We start from the raw sequence: 14212 nt of genomic DNA on the forward strand, positions 1-14212 counted from the left end.
CCATGTTTCCAGCAGCAGTTGTGCCTCCGAAGTTGGGTGTTTTTAGTGACCCATCGCTGCATTGTCAGTGGCGTTTCTGCTACCAAACATGAGTGTTTTTTAGTGACTGGTGGCCACTTTTGCAGCAGCATTTGTGTCGCTGAATGTGTGTGTTTTTAGTGACCAATGGCTACATTTCCAGCAGCATTTGTGCCAACTAACAAGAGTGTTTTTTAGCAACCGGTGGCTACATTTCCAAGAGCATTTGTTCCATCGCACATGAGCAACTGGTGGCCATTTTTCTGGCAGTGTTTGTGCCACTGAATGTGGGTGTTTTAGCAACCAATAGCCACCTTTTCCAGCAATGTTTGTGCCACCAAACATGAGGGTTTTTTAGTGACCAATGGCCATGTCTCCAGCTGTGTGTTTGCCACGCATTTTGCTTAAACATGATTTTATCCTCACCATAACCAAGTGGTTTTTGTGCCTAAACATAAGCACACAAACCAAAGCACTACATTATAATGTACAAATGTAACTTGTCTGTGGTTTGCACGTCTTCAGTAATGTTTTCACAATTCATCATAAGGGGAACACGAATATCTGAACCACAGTTCATCACAATCCATCCAGCACTTGTTGAGATGCTTCAACTTGGACCAAACTGGACTGGACTGACAGACAGATGGACATCATCTTGGCACTCAGATGACAATAAACTTTTAACATCAGGAACACTGGACAAAAAACAGTCCCATGTTCAGCCTGTCTCTGTGATAACGATGGTGTTTCATATTGTGAGCTTGATTTTTTCATAAAGGTCACTGACCAATAAACTCAGAGTGTAACAGTGTGCGGGAATGCATTACTTTCTTTGGCAGTGGTTTAAATTCAGACCGCATTTGTAATTGTGAAACTAAACTTTGTAAATTCATGTTAGATATCTGTTGCTTTTGCAGTGAAACACCATAACTGGTTTTTACAAGAAACACTGTTGCGTAATCAACAGGTGTGTGTTTGTTTGTTTGTGGGCGTACAGGTGACGTAGGGAATACCTGTCACTTTAGCAATAGTGAAAGTGAACGGGGCAGATTATGAGTCACAAACTTCATTGTTGTCACTCGGCATCAAACACAAATCAGTCAATGCAAATGTTTCCTGTGCAGCTGGAAGTTCAGAAACAAACAGTCAGTGATCTCAGGCGCTGTGGAAATCCCTCCGACTTGGTTCAGTCCAGCCTGCGTCAGCTTAGGTCAGATCACTTTACTGCTTTTCTCAGACGCATGACGTCCCTCAGCTGTTCAGCATCATTCTGCTGATATTCATCACACTGCAGTCAGAGCTGAGTTACATCTAAATCATCTGAAAAAATGTGGGCATTGTAGGTTTCTGAAAATCACAGATCAGTTACATTTGCGCACTATTTTGTAGCGGATATGCTGAAACTTAACATTAATAATGCTGTGGTTAACATGTGGTTACTTTTAGGCACAAAAACTACCTGGTTATAGTGAAAAAAAAAATCACCGTTTGGCTTAAAATACCAAATTGTGGGGGCACAATCCCTGTTAGAAAAGTAACAATGTCAAAAACAACCACTTTCATGGCACTATCAGTGCTAAAAAAACAGTCACAGGTTGCTAAAAAAATACCCAGTTTAGTGGCTAGAAAGCCATTTGAGACACAGCAATAAGTTCCTTCAAAACACCAACATATGGTGCCTAAAATCCACTGGAAACGCAGTGATGAGTCACTACAAAGCACCCACGTTAGGTAGCGAAAAAGCTGCTGGAAATATTTGGTGCCTAAAAAGCTGCTTGAAACACAGCAACAAGTTCCTACAAAACACCAACATTTGGTGCCTAAGAAGCTGCTGGAAACACAGCAATGAGTCACAACAAAGCACCCACATTTGGTAGCTAAAAAGCTGCTGGAAACACAGCAATAAGTTCCTACAAAACACCAACATTTGGTGCCTAAAAAGCTGCTGGAAACACAGCGATGAGTCACTACAAAGCACCCACATTTGGTAGCTAAAAAGCCAATGGAAACATAGTGATGACTTGCTACAGAACACCAATATTTGGTGCCTAAAAAGCTGCTGGAAATACGACGATGAGTCAATACAAAGCACCCATGTTTGGTAGCTAAAAATCCGCTGGAAACACAGCAATGACTTCCTACAGAACACCAATATTTGGTGCCTAAAAAGCTGCTTGAAATACAGCAATAAGTTCCTACAAAGCACCAACGTTAGGTAGCAAAAAAGCTGCTGGAAACACAGTGATGACTTCCTACAGAACACCAACATATGGTGCCTAAAATCAGCTGGAAACACAGCGATGAGTCACAACAAAGCACCCACATTTGGTAGCTAAAAAGCTGCTGGAAACACAGCGATGAGTCAATACAAAGCACCCATGTTTGGTAGCTAAATATCCGCTGGAAACACAGCAGTGACTTCCTACAGAACACCAGTGGTGCCTAAAAAGCTACTGGAAACACAGCAATGAGTCACAACAAAGCACCCACATTTGGTAGCTAAAAAGCCAATGGAAACCTAGTGATGACTTGCTACAGAACACCAATAGTGGTGGTTAAAAAGCTGCTGGAAACACAGCGATGAAACACTAACAGTACCCATGTAGGTAGCTAAAATGCTGCAGGAAACACAGCCATGAGTTCCTACAAATCACCAACATTTGGTAGCTAAACACCCATTAGAAACACAGTAAAGGCTCGCTCATTAATATCTGATGGGTTCATCCTCTCGAGTGTAATCATGCAATTTCCAGATGTTTCCAGATTCTGAGATTTCTTGAGTTCAAGTGGAAATTTTGGCCTGATGGTGGCGCCAGATGAGAGGTCATCTGGATTTATCATCCAGAGACTGTTGATATTTATCAAACTTCCTCACACTCACGCCAGTTGATGTCGAGATATTTTGAGAGGGAAAACTTGTCAGGACTTTGGTGAGTTGTGACCTCAGATATGAGGTTAATAAAACCATGGCGGATGAATCAGTAACATGTCATTCATGCAGTAGTTTCTCATGTTTCTTTCTCTCCTGTGTTGAGCAGGAATTTTCCCTCTCATTACCAGCCTGGCTGGACTCAGTGGGATGTTCCTCCTCCTCTCCGTCTCTCTCCTGTTAGAAGCCCAACTGCAGAACGACACCTCTCATTTGTCTCTGGAAACAATGGCACAGTTATATAACCACATTCTCCACATACTTTCACAAAAAAAAAAGGTTTTAACGAGACACATTTTGCAAATTAATTGCAGAAAGAAAAACGTCCCTGATGTGTAAAGGCCTTTAGACCGAAATTTATCCTCTAAGATTTATGTTGAAAATGCACTGGAGACACCAGAACCACCTAAACATGTGGATTATCACATTTCAGGATAAAAGACTGTGGTGCACCCAGAATGTATGAATCTGTGCCATGTGTGAGCCACAGTTCACAAAGACATCTTTGGGTTCATCAAGGGCTGCAAAGGGCTCCAACCAAAGAAGAAAGAAAAAAGAAGCAAAAAACAAACCTTCAACATGAATGTACATTCAGGCCATGAAAATATAAACTCATTGCACAACTCCTCTCTGGTACATCATGCTTCATTCACCTAAAGCTGTGGTGTCCTGCCTTCATTAGAGTCTGAGGTTGTTTCAGGTTTCCTTACACACAGATTACCAGATTTATCCTGCATTTCATCCTCAAAAAGCTCCTTGCCTCACCATTTTTTAAAAAAAATAAATCAACAAATTTTGTATTCTTAAAAAGAGTATGTTCACAGCTCATCCATCCATCTCTCTCTCTCTCCGAGCTAATCAGACTTTTAACTACTTTTCCTTTGTTGGACTGACAGTAAATAAAACAGTAAATAAAATGGCATCAGTCTGTCTTCATGAACCTCTGATGTTGGACTGGATGATCTTTGATAAGTTCATCCAGTTGTTTCTTTGATAAGTTGTATTGATATACCAATACAACTTATCAAAGATCATCCAGTCATCCAATTTTAAATCTGTCACATTCTACAGAATGTATGTTTCTGGTCTCTGCATCAACAAATCTTTTGAACTGTTTCATACTGAAACATCCAGAGCTTGGTCAAAGTTCAGTTCAGTTCAGTATAGTTTAAAATTAAGATTAAGTAGCTCACAGTTAATACCCACCCACCCAAGTTTGGTAGCTAAAAAGCTGCTGGAAAAAAGCGACGAGCCACCACAATGCACCCATGTGCGGTAGCTAAAAAGCCAATAGAAACACAGTGATGACTTCCTATGAAACACCAACATTTGGTGCCTAAAGAGCCGCTGAAGGCACAGCAGTGAGTCACTACAAAGTGGGCACAATTTGCATAAATATATGAGATGTTTTCCGTTGGCGTCTCCACTAATTTGTTCATAAAACTTCTTAAAGTATTCATATAAACTTGCTTCATTTCACCGGTAGCTGCTTTATCTGAATTGACCTATGGCTAAGCCACGCCCCCTCCACTCATTCGGACAAACTATCAACATTCAGTGAGCGGCGCTATGGCAGGTGTCACAGTACACGGCATTTCACAGGAGGCAACTGATGATTTTTGGGGACATAACAATCAGATGTCATTGAGAAGTAACCAAAAGGGCCTAAACTATGCATTGGAGGGATATATTCATCATTTTATTGTTGAGAAGGTCGATGAAAAGCTTAAATTACAAGCCAAAATTTACAGGTCACAGTGTACGCTTGTGAACCGCATCTGGTTGCCGTCACCATCAAAGACAACAAGTTAAAGTGCCACTGAAGTTAAGGTTTTTGGCTCAGAATATGAGAAAAGGATAACGGCCTTTTTACCATCTTTACCAAGAGTGTCTCTCCGTTAGTTTGGTGCTACAGTATTTACACTGAATCATTCAGCATAACGTTTGCTAACCTTTGTTATCTCTGCCATTACAGATAAGTTAATGAAGCTAAGCTCTAGAAGTTAACGTTAGCTTAACTAGAGCCCTTTGGACAACAGCTAACAATGATGTACGATCACCAAAGTACAAAACTAGAACAAAATAGGCTAATGAACTCCCAGCAAACAAGGTGACATGATGAACAACGCAGCTAGGAGCTAACGTTAGGCTAACTTTAGCTAACGTTAGCTAGAGATGTTAAAGATAACTTTATATTTCTTTCCAGCAAAGTGACAATATGTTGCCTCAAACACAATGTTGACTTACCTTAGAACAGATGTAGACATCATTGTTAATCTTATTCACGTTGAGTTGATGTTGTGGTCTAACGTTACCACACAACTTTATCCAAAGGAGACACTTTTCTCGGTTGAGATGTGGTTTAAAGTGTAAAAAATACACCTGGTCGCCCAGCCTCTCAGGATACCTTGTGTCAGAGTTGCATGTACCCCATGCACACCGTTTGACCATTTTTAAACTTCAAATCTCAGAAAAAGCTCATAAAACCGAACAAACTGACTTTCTGTAATGCATTTCAATGGACGTCCAGGTAGAGAATGTCCCAGTGTGTGGGAATGGCTATACGCACTGTGATTGGCTCATCACGTTTGAGGGCGGGACTTAGCCATAGGTCAATTGCCAGTTGCACCTGCCATACAGGTGCTTACAGGTGTATCCAATAGTGTTTCCCTCCTGTAAAAGGAGGGACACAAGGAAAGGGTTTGCTTCAGATTTGGGTACGGGGAAACGCATACTGACAGGGGAATATTCTTCAACACAACACTGGCATTCATGGGTGCCGTAAAAAAAAAATTGCATAAGCATTGTTAACTGCTGTCAGAGTGAACGCTGCTCCCACACACGTTCTTTAGCTGTGAGTGGTTTCGTTTACCGTTCACCAGAAACGTCTTCTTGAAACCTCAGAGATCGTTGCTGTCAGGATGCATTTAAAATAGTTTTTATTGCACCGTCTGAATATCCTCTGAGCTCTTACAGCGTGTCTCATGTTGTATTATATCAGAGCCAGGAGCCAGTCAGGGGAGTTGGGAGGGGGTCAAAGTTCACTCAGCCAGGAAAACTTCATTCATTTCCTATTGGCTCTCAGCCAACACACACACACACACACACACACACACACACACGCACACACACACACACACACACACACACACACGCATGCTCTGACATGCTCTTGGTTTCATTGGTTGTGACAGTTGGGACAAAAGCCCAGCCAGGCTGAAGACCAGAGCAGAGTTGTGTCTGTATCAGCCTGTGATTCATAAATCTGTCTACACTGATCTTCTGTCAGTCAATAAATCTATCTCTCAATCAACCAGAGAAGAAGGAGCTGAGTGACTTTCTCTTCTTCTGTGGTTTTACTGGTACTGCAGCTCAAGTTTTAGCCTGACTCAACACCTCTGAGTCGCTGCATATATCTGTGTTAATGTATATGACATCTGAGGCCCAATCAGAGCGGTTGTCAATATATTAAAGTGTAAGTCTAACTATGTGGGCCGGAGTGTGACGACTGTGCCACGTGGCTCACTGTTTGTCACTTGTCACCTGCCACCACATACCGAACATGCCTGCATTTTCACTTCCACGCCTCCAGAAACCACAGCAGGTAGACTGCGAGGGAGAATCAGAAGGGGTGTGGATTCTAGGAAACAGAGACGGAAAGCAGGACAACCAGACGTCGTGACGGACGACAGAAATACAGATGACACGCACTTCATGTAAACATGTTGTTTTGTGAAAATACAAACATTCAGAAAGTGTTTCTCTCCAGTTTCACTTGTTGGATGAACGTTGAGCCCCAGAGACGTAGACCAGCAGAGGGCGCCGGGAGCCAAGGCTCAGTCGTTTTTTATGAGTAATGAGTGGTTTAGGGCCACAAACAGCAGAACAGTTGCATTAAAAAAAGAAACTGTCCTACTTTGGTGTTTCAGGTGCAGGTGAGAGGTGAGGTTCAGTTCCTGGTTCAGGTTTGATTTGGTTAAAACAGACTCTGGTGTGTTTGAACAGTTAGTTTAGTTCATTCAGGTTGCCGTGAAAGCTGTCTGACTCTGGTGCAGACCAAACAGCCAGGCTGAAACCAGGAAAAAGAACGAGGGTCTTAGTCGGATTGTTGAGTCCACAGCAAATAATCAAGTTTGAGCCGAGAGTGTTTTCAGACCTGTGAAGTTTACAACAGCTGAATCAGACTCCTGCCTCAGGCACATCTGACCCATCAAAACTGTGATTATGTTGTGTGTGAAAGTAACCACACTGTCCACTGATTCGAATCAGAGCAAATCAACTGTAGGATTTAAGAAGTTTGATCTAATGCAGTTTGTTTGTGGCTACAGCACTGTTTAATAACAACACAATCCCCAGAATAAATGTCAGCATTGTACCTTTTATCCAAACTATAGACACATTTGTACATTATTATGAAGCAGATAGGTGGAAGGTAAGGTTTAGGCACAAAAAACACTTGGTTATGGTTTCAGTAAGATCATGTTTTGGCTTAAAATACCCGGTTTTGGGGAACAGTCTCAGCTGGATACACAGCAGTGTCTTGGAAAAGAACAGCCGCTTTTCATTGGCTGTATCCCGGCAGGAAACACAGCAAAGACTCACTTAAAAACAACTGCTTTTCTGGTCGTCTGTTGGTCTTGAACAGTGGTCTGCAGCTTGGCAGGCATCTCACCAAGGTACTGAAATACCCTGTTTTGGGAGGCACCATCCCTGCTGAAAAACAAGACAAAAAAAAAACACACAAAAAGCTTTTTGTGGATCTATCCTGGCAAAAAGATGCAGTGATATCTCTCTGAAAAACAACTACTTTTCGTGGCACTATCCCTACAGGAAACATGGCGATGTCTTGTTAAAAATCAAACACTATCTGACGCACTATCCCGGCAGTAAACACAGAAATGTGTCGGTAGAAAAAAAGTGCTTCTTGTGGCACTATCCCTACAGGAAACGCAGCAATGTCTCCTTAAAAATCAAACACTATCTGACGCACTATCCCGGCAGTAAACACAGAAATGTGTCGGTAAAAAACAACTGCTTCTTGTGGCACGATCCCTGCAGGAAACGCAGCAGTGTCTCCTTAAAAATCAAACTCTATTTGTCACACTATCCTGGTGTCGTACTATCCTGGTGGTAAACGCAGCAATGTCTTGTTAAAAATCAAACTCTGTTTGTCGCACTATCCCGGCAGTAAACCCAGAAATGTGTCAGTAAAAAACAACTGCTTCTTGTGTCACGACCCTGGCAGGAGACACAGTGATGTCTCACTAAAAAACAACTGGTTTTGTTGTCTGTTGGTCTTGAAACATTAATATGATTCGTATGAAAGATGAAAATGTAATACATAGGCTGACCAAACGTCCTCTTTTGCCCGGACATGTCCACTTTTCACGTCCCGTCCGGGGCGTCCGGGGGGTTTTTATAAACTGATGATAATGTCCAGTTTTCCGTGTGTTTGTGTGTGTGTGTGTGTTAGAGTGCGGCACGGGCAGCATATTTCTGTCTGAACCCGAACCGAGCCCGACATTATTTAATGACCAAAGCACTGAGTTTGTGTCACACAGTTGTCACAGGCTATTTAACAGGCCGGGCGTGCGCCGTGGGTGCTCAGCTGCAGAGAGGGAGACCTCCGTGTTTGAGACGGGAGCGGGAGGCGCGAGGTCCGACACTTCCAGCGAGAGGAGAGGGAGAAATAAAACAAAATAAGATAAAATAGGAAAAACCTGTCTCCCTCTTTTAATTAATTTTCAGCGTTTAATCAAGGCGGAGGCGGGCGGCTGGAGGTCCGACACTTCCAGAGAGGGGAGAGGTAGAAACAAACAGCCAATGTGTGTCTGTGTGTGTTGTGTTCAGGTGTTGTCACGTAAATAACAGTGCCAAAGCAATAAACAGGACAGACAATAGGATTTTATTTATTTTTACACTATATTTTCACTGAAAGCTGACCGAATCCGACCCGAGCCCGAATACAATTTATAGCTACATTTTTGACCAAACCCGCCGACCAGTCGGGACCCGTCGGGCTCAGATCGCCACACTCCAGTGTGTGTATGTGTCCCCTATCTATTGGGGTCTATCTGAATTTCTGTCTTTGAGAGATATTATTTTGTAATATAACTGAATTTTCTATCCATAAATATAAATTTTAAATATATTAAAATTATAAGGCATCTTTGAGTAAACTGCGAGTATCATCTAAGTAGGCTATGTCGTGGCCGGCCGAGTGTCCTCTTTCTTGCAGAGAGTCTCTCTAATGAGATGAAACAGACATGTGTTCAGTTTGTGTCCTCCTCCGTTTATTTCATTTCCTTTCTTGAAAAAGGTTGTGAAATGTTGTAACTATTGACATGTTATTACAGTGCAGGATGCCTGTTCTTTATTCTGCTACCCGTCATGATTTCTGACACATGGACTCTAGATTCAGTCGGGCCCATAAAGCTGAGAATCGTCTCTTCTAAATAAACACATCAGGTTCAGTAACGTTCAGACTGACCTGCTGTAAGTCGCCTGAATGTTTCCGTCTCTTGGTTTGTTTGTTGTAGGTCAGTGTGAACATGAATCAAACCAGAGCTAGAAAACTTTATTTTATTTTCTCGATCCAGACAAAATGAACCAAACTAAAGACATGAGGAGTGACAGCAGAACACTACTGTATGCTTGACCTTGTGTTGTACAGACGGCCTGCACATGATAAATTTTTCCGCAGCACCTTTTTTTTAATTTTTAAATAAACAGAGCTGATAATGAGTCAGAGAGGAATGCAAACTCTCTGACAGCCTGCCAGCTGTGTGCACACACTCTTCACTGTTTGGACAAAAATAAAACTGAGTCACAGTCAAAGTCCAGACACAGAGGCTGAACTGGTAATGGTAAAACAAACCAAAACCACAGCTGATAATACTATTAATATCCACCTATATCACTGCTGATAATAGCAGCACCTCTGCTGCTGACACACCACACAACACACAACAAACCAAAGCTGCGTTTATTCATGAACTTGCTGCCTACTTTGTGTCCACTTTTTGTGTCCACCTGATGAATGTGGAAATCCAGTATTGACATAAATATATTGATTAATGCAGCTTTAAACACCTCAAACATTTAACACTACTGTACAACACCTCAAATTGACATTTTTTTTTTCCAGCAACACACGTACGTAGTTGGGTTCAGGAAAAAAGAACAGGGTTTGGCTTCACAGTCTTACAGGAAGCGAACACCAGTCCCCCCGGGTGAAAGCCGGTGGTTGTTGGATTCATCCACCACCCTTCCTGCCCACCCTACTCGGACTTTCACTCCTTTAACTTAGATTGTTGCCCGACCGTGTTTTCCCCCAGTGCCGCCGGGTGCTGTTACAGAATAACGTTGACCGGCTGCAAATCATGCCAACAACAAAGGACAGCTTTTTCGTTGGTGTCCGACACCAGAAATCACTGACTAAGCACCAGTTTTTGACGACTTCAGAGTGAGGCTGGGTTGGAACTGTGCAAAGAATTGGACCGCCCATCACTAACGGACAAACCAAACACCTCCAAACCCTTGAGCTGTTCAACAACAATGGCGACCAGCTACATATCATGCCGACTTTTCTTATTGGTGTCTGATGCTGGAGGTCACTGATCAAGTGACAGTTTTTCACAACTTCAGAGTGAGACCGGTTGTCCTCAGGATGTGGCACAAGCCGTTGGTGTATTCTAATGTTTCTAGCCTTTTATATTTTTCAAACCACCTTGAGCTCCTGGACCTGGATTATTTATACCTTTTTTTTGGCAGCAAGTTTTCCTTTCCTTTTTTCAAACATTCAAACATTCATTCAAACAGCACCGTTGGTTTAAGAGACACCAGTCGTGCTCCTGCTGCCTTTATATCTTCATCATAAACATTTGTTTGCCACACTTTATTCTCTGCAATAACCCAGGCCCGTGTGAGGGCCTCCACTGATGTAATACGTTTACAGACCATAAACAGTAACTACACGCCTCCATAGGCAAGATTTAGAACATGTGCATTTGTTTCTCTTGCAATAAAAACATGAGAGTAGCGGAGGACTTTTATTTTGATGGACTGCTAGAACATGACACACAGATGCAGCAATGCCTCCAGTGAAGTAGGTGGGGGCAAAGCAACGGTTGCTGTCTGCCATAAAACGTAAAGGAGCAGCAACAGTTGAAGCAGGAAACATCACGTTTCAGCCATAAACTGATACAGGAAGGGGGCAAACTGGTGCTTAAAGATTCACCAGAATGTAGGAAGTATTTGACATTCAGTATTTCTTAGGACCTCCCTGCTAATATGTGTCCCTGCAGATGTTACAAACACCCCACTCCCATGTGTGTTCTTAACCTAAAACTACCAACATGTCGTCCCTGTGAGCTGTCAAAGATTCAAGTCCAAGTATTCCCACCTGGAGGTTCTGCAGCACTTCTGAGGACATTGGACTGAGGGCATTTATGTGGATATGTCTCCATCTAGTGTCCATGAGCAGAATGACAGTGTGAGGTCTCCTCACAGCAGCTGTTACTGCTCCCTAGTGAACACTATCAGCTCCACACTGAGGAACAAACTGTGTGTTTATGATGTGCATCATTACAACCAGCTGGAAACACAGAATATTATACATTTGTTTGTTTCATATGTATTGTGTCAACATTTCTACAGTGATGTAGTATATGAGCTGACTTTGTCACAGGAGGTGGAGGGGATGGTGGATGGCATGTCACCGAGGGCAAGACGGCTGCTGAGCTGCAGACCACTGTTCAAAACCAATTAACAACAAAATTGGCGACTGGTTTTCAGGGAGGGGTGTTAACAGAGACATCACCACATTTCCTGCCTGCATAGTGAGACGAAAGTGGTTATTTGGCTGCATTTCCTGCCAGGATAGTGTTACGAAAAGCAGCTGTTTTTACCGTGACATCGCCGTGTGCCCTGTCTGCATAGTGCCATGAAAAAATATGTGTCTACACAAATGTTGAAAACACCCTACTCTCGTGTGTGTTCTCAACATAAAACTATATAAACAAGAAAAAGCCAGCAACACTCGGTGTCCTTCGTAGGCAACTTTTAATACCTCACTGGTACAGATGGTTAAACACACAGACCGATTTCGACAAGTGTCTTCCTCAGTGTGTGGGGAAAAGAAAATGACATTATCAATGTCATTGTTTTTTTTTTTTTCACATACTGAGGAAGACACTTGTCGAGCACCTCCAGACTTTTTTCTTCTTTTTTGAGAGTGCGTGTTGTCTTTCTTCATTGACTCAACATAAAACTAACCAACATGTCCTCCCTGTGTGCTGTCAAAGATACAAGTCCAAGGGCCCACTCCTGGGGATTTTGCAATTCTTCTGAGGACATTGGAGAGCGTGCATTTATGTGGATATAGCTCCATCTAGTGTCCATTAACAGAATGACAGTGTGAGCTATAGAGGGAATCGCCTTGTTGTTTACAAATACTTCCGGGTAGAAAACCAGCAGAGTTTAGCTATATATATATATATATATATATATATATATATATATATATATATATATATATATATATATAATCGCATTTTTCACGTCACTATATCACTGTTTAGACTAATCTGATGTTTGTAAAGTCTATAAACACAATGATTGAACAAACATTACTATTTCTGTGTGCACGTTTTGTAATTAATAACATGGTTATCGTAGATTAGCTGATCTAACTGTTAGCTGTTAGCTGTTAGCCGTTAGCGATGTCTGTAATACCTCAGTAACTCAATAAACAGTCCGTGAAAAAAATATTTTTTTCCAGCGGATGTCTTACAACATGATTGAGCTAGCATAGCAGTTTTGTGTTGCTATGTGTGGTATTTATTCAGTTATGGGAAATCACAAATGTCTAGAAAGCATCAGTGGCTGCAGCTGACAGGGACAGCTAACAGCTAACAGCAGCAGCAAAGCTAACATCAGGACGTCATCTGTTAAAAGCCTCCCGTTGTCGGATACGACATGAAACTACTCCAGTTAGCTCAATCATGTTGTAACTAAGACATCCGCTGAAAAAAAAAAAAAAAAATTTACGGACCGTTTCTTGAGTTACTGAGTTTGTTTGTTTGTTTGTTTGTTTTTTTATTTCCAAGTGTCATACACCAAAGGTGCCCAGCCCTCATGGGCTTACAAGGCACTTAAATCGACATGAAGGAGCCGAACAACATAACCAAAAGGAAAGCACAGGAAATGATGCTTTCATATATGCATCCACCCACCTACACACATATACATATATATATATATATATATACACACATACATACATATATATACCCATGGACATTTCTCACCTACATACATATTAATGTTAGGTGGTAATAGTGTTTCACACATATAGTGTACTCCTACGCTGCTCGTATGCATTTTGGATGAACTTAGCTAATAGGAATACCTTTTCTGAAAATAAATAGTGGAGTCTGCCTTCATCAGACATTGAAAACAAATCCGGTCCATCTTCAGATAAAATTTTACAGAAAAGCCTTTGCCTATGGTCATGATACAAAGGACAGTAAAACAAAAAATGAAATTCATTTTCAATTTCTCCCAGATCACACAAACAACACTTTCGGTCTTCCTCAAGGATCAAATGGAAACGTCCAGTTTCTAGAGCCAGAGGCAGAATACCACACCTCAGCTGGGCACAAACTGACCTCTGAGCTCTGGATAGGTTGAGGGTGACATAGTGCTCCGGGCTATAATTACCTTTGATCAGACAATATGTTCTCAATTTTGGTTTACACTGAACTTCTTCTGACCATTTTTGTTTATAATTTTCAAATAATACTCTTTTAATTTGACTGGCAGAACAAGATAATTTATTTCTATATACATATTGAAGACCAGCCATACCAAATAATTTTTCAAGCTGCTTGGCCCAAGAATAATTGTTTAAGAGATCCCATAAAAAATTTGTTTAGTAAGTCTATTATCAGGCATATTGATCAACCTGTTCCACAATCGCACCATGTCACCCCCATGTTTTACCTCACATGGCTCCCAACCCATGTCACCGCATAATGTAAGTATTGGGGCCAATTTATGCACACCCAGAGAACAACGCATGGCTCTGTTCTGTACCGCTTCACACTTTATATGTTTTCCATAACCCCAAACTCCTGCACCATAATCTAAAATAGGACAAACACAAGATTTAAACAGCTGAGTGTAGGTTTTATAGTCAAGATCCCTGCAAAACTTAACCTTATTAAGGACGGCTCCCAGGGCCCTACCCGCAGAGTCCGA

Source organism: Epinephelus lanceolatus, chromosome 4 (assembly GCF_041903045.1).
Source record: "Epinephelus lanceolatus isolate andai-2023 chromosome 4, ASM4190304v1, whole genome shotgun sequence".
Classification (NCBI taxonomy): Eukaryota; Metazoa; Chordata; class Actinopteri; order Perciformes; family Serranidae; genus Epinephelus; species Epinephelus lanceolatus.